The sequence below is a fragment of the Brassica napus genome (assembly GCF_020379485.1).
Source record: "Brassica napus cultivar Da-Ae chromosome C9 unlocalized genomic scaffold, Da-Ae chrC09_Random_51, whole genome shotgun sequence".
In the NCBI taxonomy this organism is placed as follows: domain Eukaryota; kingdom Viridiplantae; phylum Streptophyta; class Magnoliopsida; order Brassicales; family Brassicaceae; genus Brassica; species Brassica napus.
The window spans coordinates 17,501-30,524 of record NW_026014409.1 but is presented as its reverse complement, the minus strand read 5'-3'; the positions used below and the strand labels follow the sequence as shown (position 1 = coordinate 30,524).

General features: G+C 30.0%; 3 pseudogenes; all 3 read right to left on the bottom strand.

Annotated features, from left to right (window-relative positions):
- Positions 1-2,265: 2,265 nt before the first annotated feature.
- Positions 2,266-13,024, bottom strand: part of LOC125595130 — an 11,614-nt pseudogene continuing 855 nt past the window's right edge.
- Positions 2,266-13,024, bottom strand: part of LOC125595132 — a 10,920-nt pseudogene continuing 161 nt past the window's right edge.
- LOC125595134 lies at positions 4,585-6,804 on the bottom strand (annotated as a pseudogene).

Sequence of the window (13,024 nt, the reverse complement as noted above, 5' to 3'; positions counted from 1 at the left end):
TCGGCATTCTTTCAGGAGCTGTATGGGCTAATGAAACATGGGGTTCATATTGGAATTGGGATCCGAAAGAAACCTGGGCATTTATTACTTGGACATCTTCGCAATTTATTTACATATTAAAACAAATAGGAATGCTCGAGGTATAAATTCTGCAATTGTGGCTTCGCTAGGTTTTCTTTTAATTTGGATATGATATGCTATTTTGGCGTCAATCTTTAGGAATAGGTTTACATAGTTATGGTTCATTTACATCGAATTAACTAAAACATTAACAAAAAAAGAAAAGAATCCAAATAAAAAAAATAGCATCTATATATAACTTCATCTAAGTTAAGAAATCTAATTTAGTTTTAGTAGTAAATCATCAAGAACCTTTTGAATCAAGTAGTACAATGATTCAAAAGGTTCTCACAATACAAAAAGCAAAGACTTCTTATTATAATTCAATTTAATGTTTTTTTTATTTCCTGAAAACTATCCATAAAAATAATTAGATAAAATGGATTCGACCTTGTCACTTGCTAATGAGAGCACAAAATCAGGATAAATCCCAATACCAATTATGGGTAGAAGAATAGAGAGATTGAAAAATAACTCTCGGGGTCCAGAATCAAAAAAAAAAAAAAGTTTTTGGCATTAATTAACTTGTATCCATAGAACATTTGACGTGACATAGATAATAAATATATAGGAGTAATATCATTCCAATTGCCATTACAAAAATAATTAAAATTTTTGAAATTAAGAAATATTTTGGCTGGTAATTATTCCAAAAAAAACGATTAATTCGGCAACAAAACCACTCATGCCCGGTAATGCAAGGGAAGCCATCGATAAGATAGTGAACATTGTAAATATCTTTGGAATGGAGATAGCCATTCCACCCATTTCATCAAGATAAACAAGCCGGATTCTATCATAACTAGTTCCTGCCAAGAAAAAAAGTGCAGCGCCAATAAATCCATGAGAGATTATTTGTAAAATAGCTCCATTAAGCCCAGGATCCGTTATAGAACCAATACCTATAATTATAAAACCCATATGAGATACAGAAGAATAGGCTATTCTCTTTTTTAAATTACGTTGACCGGGAGATGTTGAAGCTGCATAAATTATTTGGATTGTACCGACTACCATCAACCAAGGAGAAAACATAGAATGAGCGTGAGGTAATAATTCCATATTGATTCGAACCAATCCATATGCTCCCATTTTTAATAAGATTCCAGCGAGAAGCATACAGGTACTGTAATGTGCCTCGCCGTGGGTGTCAGGTAACCAAGTATGTAAAGGTATAATCGGTGATTTGACGGCAAAAGCAATAAGAAATCCAATATAAAAGAGTATTCGAGTGTGACCGGATAGGCTTGATTCCCTAATAGTTCTAAATTTAATGTTGGTTCGTTCGAACCATATAAACTTATACCTAAAACTCCTATTAATAAAAAAATAGAACTTCCTGCAGTGTATAAAATAAATTTTGTAGCTGAATACAAACGTTTCTTTCCACCCCACATGGATAAAAGGAGATAAACGGGAATTAATTCTAATTCCCACATGATGAAAAAAAGTAAAATATCCCGAGAAGAAAACGATCCTATTTGGCCGCTGTACATTGCTAACATCAGGAAATAGAATAATCGGGAATCCCGAGTAACTGGAAAAGCCGCTAAAGTAGCTAAAGTAGTAATAAATCCGGTCAGTAAAATCGTTCCTATAGAAAGTCCATCTATTCCCAGTCTCCAATAAAAATCAAAAAGATTGATCCATTTATAATCTTCGGACAGTTGAATTAATGGATCGTCCAGTTTAAAATTATAACAAAAAGCGTAAGTCGTTAGAAGAAGTTCTAAGATACAAATGCATATAGTATACCACTTATTAACTTTATTTCCCCTATGCGGGAGAAATAACATTAATGAACCGGCAGATATTGGAAAAACAACAATTATTGTTAACCAAGGAAAATCATTCGTGGTAAAGACAAGATACACCAGGTCCAAAGAACGCGTACTCAAAAAAATATATAAATAAAAAAATATAATTGAACTTTTTTGAGTACGAGTACTTGTCAATAAAAAAAATAAAATGTATTCCAAATTTATTCAAATCAGGTTTTCGGTAACGTATTAATAAGCTAGACCCATGCTTCGAGTTGTTTCATGCCATAAATAAACTCGAACGCTCAAAAAATCCGTTGGACAGGCAGATTCACATCTCTTACAACCAACACAATCCTCGGTTCTTGGGGCAGAAGCTATTTGCTTAGCTTTACATCCATCCCAAGGTATCATTTCTAATACGTCTGTAGGACATGCTCGGACACACTGAGTACATCCTATACAGGTATCATAAATTTTTACTGAATGTGACATAGGATCTATAGTTTTTTTAATGTCATAAATTTTCAATCTAGTAAACTTATAACTAAATGATATATTAAATTAAAATACTAGATGAAGCAATGATTTCTTTTAATAGAATTTTTTAATGAATTCTGGCTCAATTGGTAAAAAATGGGGCTAAAATACTTTGATTTCTTAAATTTTCACAAATTTAATCTAGTAAGTCATAACCTATCATATATGCAAATTTAAACCTATAATTTTTTGATTTATGCTACTTATTTAATAAGGTCGATTGGTTGATGCGAGTTGATTTTCTGTTACGATAAATTGACGAGACTATAGCTAATCCAATAGCTGCTTCAGCGGCTGCAATTGCTATAACAAAAATGCAGAAAATATCCCCTTTTAGTTGGGAATTATCAAAAAAATCAGCAAATGTTACGAGATTCATATTAACTGCATTGAGTATAAGTTCAAGGCACATAAGAGCCCTAACCATATTTCGACTCGTGATCAATCCATAAAGACCAATCAAAAATAAATAGGCACTCAAAACAAGTACATGTTCGAGTATCATTGAGCAACTCCTTATCAATTTTGATTCATTATCAATATGAATAATAAAAACAATTCACCGGATTCAATCAACTAGAATATAACAACAAAGTACGAATAAAAACTATATTAGGGAAAAAATTTCAAATATATATAAAATATAAAAATTTATATTTAAAAAATGAAATAGTATTCAATCAAATTGAATGAACGGAAAAAAATATCATAACATACACAAACACAAAGTTTTCTTTGGTCTTTACTAATTGGAACCTTTTTTATTGACGAGCCACAGAAATTGCACCTATCAAAGCAACTAAAAGAATTATTGAAATGAGTTCAAATGGAAGAAAAAAATCTGTTGATAAATGAATTCCTATTTGTTGACTATTACTTATTAAATCTTGTTCTAAAATCTGGTTTAATCTTGTAGTCCAAATAACCCCGTACCATGACGTATCGAGAATAGTAGAAATTAATGAAAAAAGAATAGTTGTACAAACCACTGAAGTAATCCCATTCCCAACAGTCCACAGATTGAAATCTATGGAATATTCGGAATCATTCATGAACATCACAGCAAATATGATTAAAACATTTATGGCTCCCACGTAAATAAGGAGTTGTGCAGCAGCTACAAAATGGGAATTTGCTAGAATATACAATAAAGATATACAAACAAGAACAAATCCTAAGGAAAAGGCTGAAAATATTGGGTTAGGAAGTAATACCACTCCCAGACCTCCTACTAGAAGACCAGATCCCAGAAAAACTAAAAGAAAATCATGTATTTTTCCAGGCAAATCCATTATATTATTAAAAAAAGAAAAAATAGAAATCCTTTTCATGACCTTATTAATTTAACCGGGGAATTTTTTTTAATATGTTTCTAATAGAGTGAAATTAGAATCTAATGAATATTAATTGATGTAGATACAATTATTAGACAGTTTCGCTTTTTTATTCTAATATTTTCAACCTATCTATTTCAAGCAAGATAATAATTACGAAAATATTATATTAAAAGGATGAGCCTTAATACTTAATATTATTCTATAAATACAAGTTTTTAATTAAATTCTTATATAATATAATTCAACAGTTTTGCATTCTTTTTTTAATAAAATTAATGGGTTTACCCATTTTTTGTTTGAGGTGAATTCAAAATTGTTCGAATAGTATAATCGTCAATTACTGACATTGGTAAACGCCCCAAAGCGATTTGATTATAATTCAACTCGTGACGATCATAAGTTGAAAACTCATATTCTTCAGTCATTGACAAACAATTTGTTGGACAATACTCAACACAATTACCACAAAATATACAAATTCCAAAATCAATACTGTAATTAAGCAATCGTTTTTTTCGAATATTAGTTTCCAATTTCCAATCAACAACCGGCAGATCTATAGGACATACTCGAACACATACTTCACAAGCAATGCATTTATCAAATTCGAAATGGATTCGACCGCGGAAACGTTCTGATGTTATTAATTTTTCATAGGGATATTGAATAGTTACAGGTAAACGATTTGTGTGGGATAAGGTAATCATGAAACCCTGACCAATATACCTTGCAGCTCGTAGGGTTTGTTGACCATAATTCATGAACCCGGTTATCATAGGAAGCATATTGTAATTATCTATGAATAATTTGATCTTTGTTTCTTTCTCTTGTTTAAAACAAGTAATGAATATCTTGGATTGATTTTCAATTTAGAGTGAAAAGAGTTGGAAAGAAGTTGTTAATAATAGATTACCAAGGGAAATCGGTAAAAGAAATTTCCATCCAAGATTTAATAGTTGATCCATTCTTAGCCTAGGTAAAGTCCATCTGGTTGCGATAGAAATGAACAAGAACAAATAAGTTTTAGCTAATGTAATAAAGATACCAATTGTTGTTCCAAAAATTTGATCCTTTTCAAATAGCTCCAGCATAGATATATACGGAATAGAAATATTCCAACCGCCTAAGTATAGAACTGTTACAAATAATGAGGAAATTAATAGATTTAGATAAGAAGCAACATAAAATAAACCAAATTTGATACCGGAATATTCAGTTTGATAACCTGCTATTAATTCTTCTTCCGCTTCTGGTAAATCAAAAGGTAACCTCTCGCATTCTGCTAGGGAAGAAATTAGAAAAATGATAAAACCTATAGGTTGACGCCACAAATTCCATCCCCAAAAACCATATTTTGATTGTGCCTCAACTATATCAACTGTACTTAAACTGTTAGATAATCCTAGTCGGTGATAACATTACTATTCTCACCGCTATTACAAAACCGTACATGAGGTTTTCGCCTCATACGGCTCCTCGGGGGCCGTAAATAAATATAAGGACCAGATTAGTATTATTTAGATGGATATGATGTGTTCTAAAATGGATTAAATAGAAATATATCTGGGGTCCCGAATTATACCAATGGAATTCTGTCTGCTCAAATTCTAAAACTAAAAAACGCGCTTCGGAATTCATCTCATCCTTTACAAATTTTAATTTCTATTTGTTGAGTAATAACTTAATCCTTTAATAAAGCACCCCTTGTAAAACTAAACCTAGGTTTTTCAGCCCGTCGTGTTTTTCAATTACGAAAAAGAATTAAACATCCTATTAGTTTCTTATTCATGATAGAAATTCTATTTTATTTTCGAAATCTATAAAAAAAATATACTTGTTTCGTTCCTATTCTTCTTTCTTTCTTTTTTAGAAAAAAAGTAGGTGGACTTAAAAAAAATAAAGGATTATTTCGTTTCTGATAGTCATTACATTTATCGGTGGATGGGAGCATACTCTGAATCGGAATCTTGGGGAGTACTGCCTGATAATTTCTACAAATTTCAAGCCCCAATTAACCTTCTTTTTTGTTATCTTATGTTATGCATAAATATCCTTTTCAATTTGGTTAATCTCTATTACAAATTCTTTGTGTATTTGGGTGTTTCTAACCATCCACGCGTTTTTACCTAATTGCCGATCACTTTGTAATATATGTATATGTATAGTAATTTATATAACTGATAGTGAAAACGTCATACGGTTAATATTTTTTTTAACCCGCTTCAAGCCCGGCTGACTAATCAACCAACCTTGGGGTAAAGCGATTCTTACGCTTACGTTTATTTCCATTTAACCTTTGTACATAGGAAATGAGACTTAATTTTTCTTTTACTGCTAATTTCTGAGCAGTTTTTTTTCACTCATATATAACTATCAAATTCAAATTCCTTTTATTAAGATAAACCCGAAAGATAAATATATATATTCCGTTTTTTTTTCATTTTTTTTTTATCTAGAAGAAACGGAATAAACCTTTCTGTTTCAACGAATCGCACGTAGAGATATTGATAAAACACATAGAGTTAATGGTATTTCATAACTAATCGCTTGAGCAGCAGCTCGCAGACCACCTAAAAAAGAATATTTATTATTTGATCCATATCCTGACATAAGAAGTCCGATCGGAGCAACACTTGAGATGGCAATCCATAAAAAAATACCGATATTGAGATCCGCTAAAACAAGGTGATTGCTAAAAGGAATTACTGAATAACTTAGTAAAATAGAGATAACTGCTATAGATGGTCCAATACTAAATAAAGGAGTATTTCCTCTAGATGGACGAAGATCTTCTTTGAAAGTAGTTTTGTCCCGTCGGCTAAAGCTTGAAGAATTCCTAACGGGCCGGCGTATTCAGGTCCAATACGTTGTTGTATCCCTGCAGATATTTCTCTTTCTAACCACACAATTACTAGTACACCAGTTATGATTCCCAATACAAGAGAAAATATAGGGACAAATATCCATATGAGTCCATAGACCTCTTTTAAAGATTCCAATCTAAGAAAAGAATTTATTGTTTGTACTTCTGTTGCATAAATTATCATTTTAACGATCAACTTCTCCCATAATTATATCTATGCTACCGAGTATCGTCATAATATCAGCCAATTTCATTCTTTTAACTAGTTCAGGAAGAATTTGCAAATTAATAAAACCCGGCGGTCGGATTTTCCATCTCCAAGGAAAACCACTTTGATCTCCTATGAGAAAAATTCCCAATTCCCCTTTTGGAGCTTCAACTCTTACGTAAAGTTCTTGTTTCGATAATTCAAAAGTAGGGGAAGGTTTTTTACTAATGAATCGATATTCAAAATCATTCCACTCTGGATTCCTTTTTTATCAAAGCCTCTGCTTTCTAAATTTTCATAGGGACCCCCCGGAAGTCCTTCCAGAGCCTGTTGAATAATTTTGATGGATTCTGTCATTTCGCTAAGTCGTACTAAATAACGAGCTAATGAATCTCCTTGTTTTTGCCACTGAATTTCCCATTCAAATTCATCGTAAGACTCATAACGATCAACTTTACGAAGATCCCATGGTATTCCGGATGCGCGTAACATTGGTCCGGATAAACCCCAATTTATTGCTTCCCCACCAATAATCCCAACGCCTTCAACTCGTTCTAAAAAAATAGGATTTCGTGTAATAAGTTTTTGATATTCAACAACCTCTGTTAAAAAATAATCACAAAAATCCAAGCATTTATCTATCCAACCATAAGGTAAATCCGCCGCTATTCCTCCAATACGAAAAAAATTATGCATCATTCTCATACCGGTGGCAGCTTCGAATAGATCATATACAAATTCTCGTTCTCTGAAAATATAGAAAAAGGGAGTCTGTGCCCCAATATCTGCCATAAAAGGGCCAAGCCATAACAGATGAGAAGCTATACGACTCAATTCTAGCATAATTACTCTGATATAGCTGGCTCTTTTAGGAACTTGAATATTTCCTAATTGTTCGGGTCCGTTTACTGTTATTGCTTCTGTAAACATAGTAGCTAAATAATCCCACCGCGTTACATAAGGTAAATATTGTATAATTGCTCGGTTTTCTGCAATTTTTTCCATTCCTCTGTGTAAATAACCCAATATGGGTTCACAATCAACAACATCCTCACCGTCTAGAGTAACAATTAAGCGAAGAACACCGTGCATGGATGGGTGGTGAGGTCCCATATTGACTATCATAAGATCTTTTCCTGTAACTGGTCTCTTCATAAGTTTTTCCTTGATTCGTTCTGGTATGAATTAGATTGCTGAAAAAGAAGTTTATTCAAAAATTCAAGATCTAAAAAATTAACTAATTCACAATTTTGGAATTTAACGAGTTTTTAATTCCCGAATATTCAACTGATTAATTAATTCTTTATAACGTACTCTATTTTTTTTTGACAAATAAGCCAGCAGTCGTTGACGTTTTCCCAGAATTTTTCGTAGACCTCTCTGAGATAAATAATCTTTTCTGTGCAATTCCAAATGTGAAGTAAGTCTTCGTATCTTATTAGTGAAACTGACTACTTGAAATTCAACAGATCCCTTGCTTTCTTCTTTTTTTTCTTGAAATGAAATGAATGTATTTTTTATCATAAAAAGAAATCCTTCCCTTTTTAATATGAATTGAAAGATATGAATTTTACTGATCAGTAATAATAATGGTAGTTTTTTTGTACAAGGATCCGAATTTAATTATCAACTTATTAATTCTTAATTTTATAAAAAAAAAGTTTAAATTTCGATCTAAAAAAGGAGGATTTTAAAATTTATTTATGAATTCGCTCTGAGTGGTATCTATGTCATTAATTCAATGAATCTCATGTATAAAGATTGAATTAAAAAAAATCCCTCACATTTGTGCATCCAATTGTTTTCATATACCGTAACTTATATTATATATTGTTCATATACCGTAACTTAATACTATATATATAGTCAAAATATAGTAAAAAGGATCTACCATTAATGCATTTGAAATCGCGTATACATGTGTATTCTTATCATACTGAAATGATTTCCATTAGTCGTATTAAACCAATAGCGATTCATACAAGCTAAATCTTCTAATCGAAAATTGGGCCAAAGAAAGGATTTTAATTTAATTAGGTTTTTTTATCCTTATCAAGATCTTTCTTTTTATTCAAAACTGTGGTCAAGTTTTGAATATTTGTATCAAATTTTGAATTTCTATCCCTTGCATTTTTTTTTTTTAAATTGAAACAAATTAGAATTCGAAATTCTTTACGTCGTTTAGGGGATAGAATAGTTTCAGGGACAAAGAAATTTAAACTTTTTTTTTATAAATATAGCTTTTTTTTTTTGATCTTTTACTTATTTTTTGTTTATTTTTATGAACCAATGAAATCCCGATGGTTCTATATATAATAAGTTGGCCGTCGTTTTTTACAGACAAACGAACAGGTTCAACAATCAATATTCCTTTTTTCATTAATTTTGAAAAAGTGAAATTCTTCTCAATCATTAGAATATCTAAGCTCATCTCTCCTCTTTCAATACAAGATATCGTTATCTCGGTTGGATTTTTTAGTCTAACCAAGAGACAGTATGCTTTTACATTATTGAGGATTTTTTGATTAAAAAAACAATTCCATCGCAATTGAAAACGCGAATACCTTTTGAGAAATAAGTCAAGTTCCGCTTCGGTATTGCTTTTTGGTTTTTTTTTATTTTACGTTTTTTTATCTTCGATTCTGTATAATTTTCTTCAATATTTTTTTCTTGCTTTGATAGAGCTGATTCCGTATTTATTTTTGTTTCTTTATCTGATTCAAACTCTTCTTGACCTGCTGATTCGTTTTCTTCTTTATTTAGATTAAAAAACCGAAGGAATTTTTTTTCGTTTGATGGTATAAAACCTTTTTCTTTAGGGTGATCTGTTTATTCACATTTTTTGTTTCATTAAAATTGAAAAGAAGTGATTTAATTGGTATGACCCACGGTTTCATTTTATATGTACTAGAAAATAAGAAAAATTCTGGAAAGAAAAAAAAGTCAAAATTTGTTATACGAGGATTTAGTATTTCTTCATTCATTCCCATCCAATCAAAAAAATTTATTTTTTGATTGGCAAGACTCGTCTTAGTTATTTTATAAATCTTTTATAATTCTTAACTTTAGTTTTAATATATTTTTTTTTACTCCTAGTATCAAGCTCAATATTTACTTTTTTTCTAAACCAAAAGTTGAGAATTCTCCAATCCAAATATTTTCTATGCAAAATTTCCCCTATACTGCGAATATTATATTTTTCTAGAAAACAAGAGATTAAAAAATTTTCTAGGCCTGTAGACATATCAAAAATTTTTCTGTAGAATGAATAGATTTGTAGCAAAAAAGATTATATATAGAATCCTTTTTGAAATTCTGTTTATGTTTTGGATTGAAAAATAAGTTAGCCTCACAAAAATTTTGTTTTTTGTAATTATCAAAAATTTTTTTTTCGTATGAATCCACTTTGTTTAAACTTGGATTTAGAACTAGAGAGTCTTGGTTTAGTTTTTTTTTCCATTTTTGGGTTACTAATCTAGCCCATGCAATCTGAGGTAAATTATATTGAGAATGACTTCGTAACCAGTTTTTCCATTGATTTATTTCGGAATTTAAAAGGGTTTTTCTTTCCATTCATAATGAAAGATTCCTTGTTCTTTAAAAAAATCTTTTATTTGATTCTTAACAAAAAAGGATGTTATGTATATGTTATATTCAAAAAAAGACTTTAATTTAGAAAAGTTACTAACTTGAATTTGTGATAATTTGTAAAATACATATGCTTGTGATAAAGAGCATAAGTCATAACTAAAAAAATTTTTTTTGATATGAAATTTTTTATAGTCGAAATAAAATAAATGTTTTTTTTTTTTTTTTTTTTTCTCCATTTTCCTCATTCTTGTAAATATATACATCAAGAATTTTTTTTGTTGAATCAACAAAAAGTTGTGTAGTAATTCTTGGAATATTAATAATACCTAGAAAAATAGAAATAGACAGTTGTTCAACGCAAAATTGAAAAAAAAAAAAAGATTTACGAATTAATCGAGTTTTTTTTTTTTTAATGTCTGCCAACTTTTTTTTGATGACTCAATTATTTTAGAATCATAACACAGTTTGTTACAACTATTAGTTAGTTTTTCTTTTTCTTTTGAAATTTTTTTCGTTTGATTTCTGATTGTCTTTATTTTATCAATCACATTTTTTATTTTGTTTTCGCTGAGTGAAGAATTTGGCCACTCCGTCGATTTTTTTTGAACAGATAGTTCATGAATCATCTGATTACTCATTATTGAATCTTTTTTAGTTTCATTTAATTCATATATTTCTCTCGGGCCAACTAATGGAATTCTATTTCGTTTTGAAAGGTTTTTTTTTTTTCTTTTAGAAAAAGCAAGTTTTTTATAATCCAGTTTTTAATTTCTTTTTCGACTTTTAGGAAAATTGTTGCTCTTTCTTTGAAAATCCTTAAAACCGGAAAAGACTTCGTTTTGGATTTTTTGATTCTTTTTTTTAATTCTTTAAAAATAGGTTTAAAAAAAGAAGGCTTTGGTTTGGTAGAACCAAAAGGTAGGTCAGTTTCCAGCCCCCAAACTGTTAAAAAACGAAAATCATTTTTTTCTCCTTTTGTTTTTTTTAGTCGAGCCTTCTGAGATGATTGAAATTTATATTTATGCCAAGGTTTAAGATAAAACGGAAATAGGATTTTTATCTGAATACCATCCGTTAACCAGTTTCGTGGAAATTCTGTTTCGGATAGTTGAACCCCATTATAAGTACATTTAACATGCATTTCACGTTTCCACTCCTTTAAATCCTCTTCCCACTCGGGAAGTTGAAATAATACGATACGGATGCTATTTTTAATTATTATCAATAAAGGTAATATAATATATTTTCTAAGAATAGATTGAGTTACTAAAATAAAACCTCTTATTATTTGAGCAAATAAGAAGCTATCCCAAGTTTCCGCAATTTCTATACGTCTTTGTTCTTCTTTTTTTGATTGTTCTTCTTCGTTTTTATCAAAAAAAATTTTTTTTTTCCACATGAAATTTCTAAGAATTTTTTTTTTAGCCCCCATATATCAAACGAAAAAAAAAAAAATTTATCTATTCTATCAAAAAAAAGGGGCGAATGTGCTTTTGCTTGCAAAAATTCCCAAATAACAGTTTTACGCCTTTGGGAACGCATGGATCCTTTAATTATCTCTCGACGAAAATCAGATTGTTGTGAATAACGGATCAAAGCCATTTCATCTGTTTGATCAGAATTTTGATTATCTTTGAGATTAGTATAAATCTCGTTATGCGGTTCTTTTAAATCAGTAAAAACCACTACACGTTTTGCTTTTCTTGAACGAATTCCAGGTTCGGTTGGTATATTTTCTTCAGTTTCAGCTTCCAATTCTTCCAATTCACTTGTTAATTTGTATGACCATTGAGGAACTTGTTTATTGATTTCATGGAAATCAATAAAATTTTTTATAAGAGTTTGATCATTATTATAAATTATAACGACATCAAATAAAATTTTGAAAATTTTTATTTCTTCTTCTGACTGAATTTTTTCTTCTTGGGGTTCGGAAAAAAAATAAAGTTTTTTCTCTATTGATAAAGACTTTCTTTTAAATTTTTCTATTGTTTGCTCAAATTTTTGAGAATTAATCTTCAGAAGTATAGCATGAATTTTGTTTATCCAAGATCCTCTTATATTCTTTTTTTTATAGGTTTTGGTTATGATTTGGAACGGAGATAATTTTTGATTCTTCCGCGCGAAATCCCATGTAAAAATGGATCATAAATTTTAGGTAAATATTCTTTTTGAGTTTCGTTATGACAAAATCGAGTTGTTTTTTCCAGTATATTTTCAATAGACCCTTTTTTATCTAAAGCTTCAATTCTATTTAAAAATTCGTTTTTTAAATTTTCCTTTTTTTCTTCATTGACCAAACTCCAACAAGTATAAACTTGATCCGAGGTTTTTTTTTCTGTTGTAAATGAAGGGATCTTTTTTTGTATCATTTCAAAAAAAGTTGAAAGGTTGGGGGGATATGTAAAAGATATTCGTTCTTTTCCATCACTTTGGCATGTATAAAAAAAATATTGTGACATTTCATTTCTTACAGTATTTTCAATTTTATCATTTTTTATATATCGATTTGGTCTATTCCATCTTTTATAATCGAAAACTAGAGTTACAAAAGGTTTTTCAAACCATAAAAAACGATCCTCTTTTTTTTTTATTTTGAAAAATT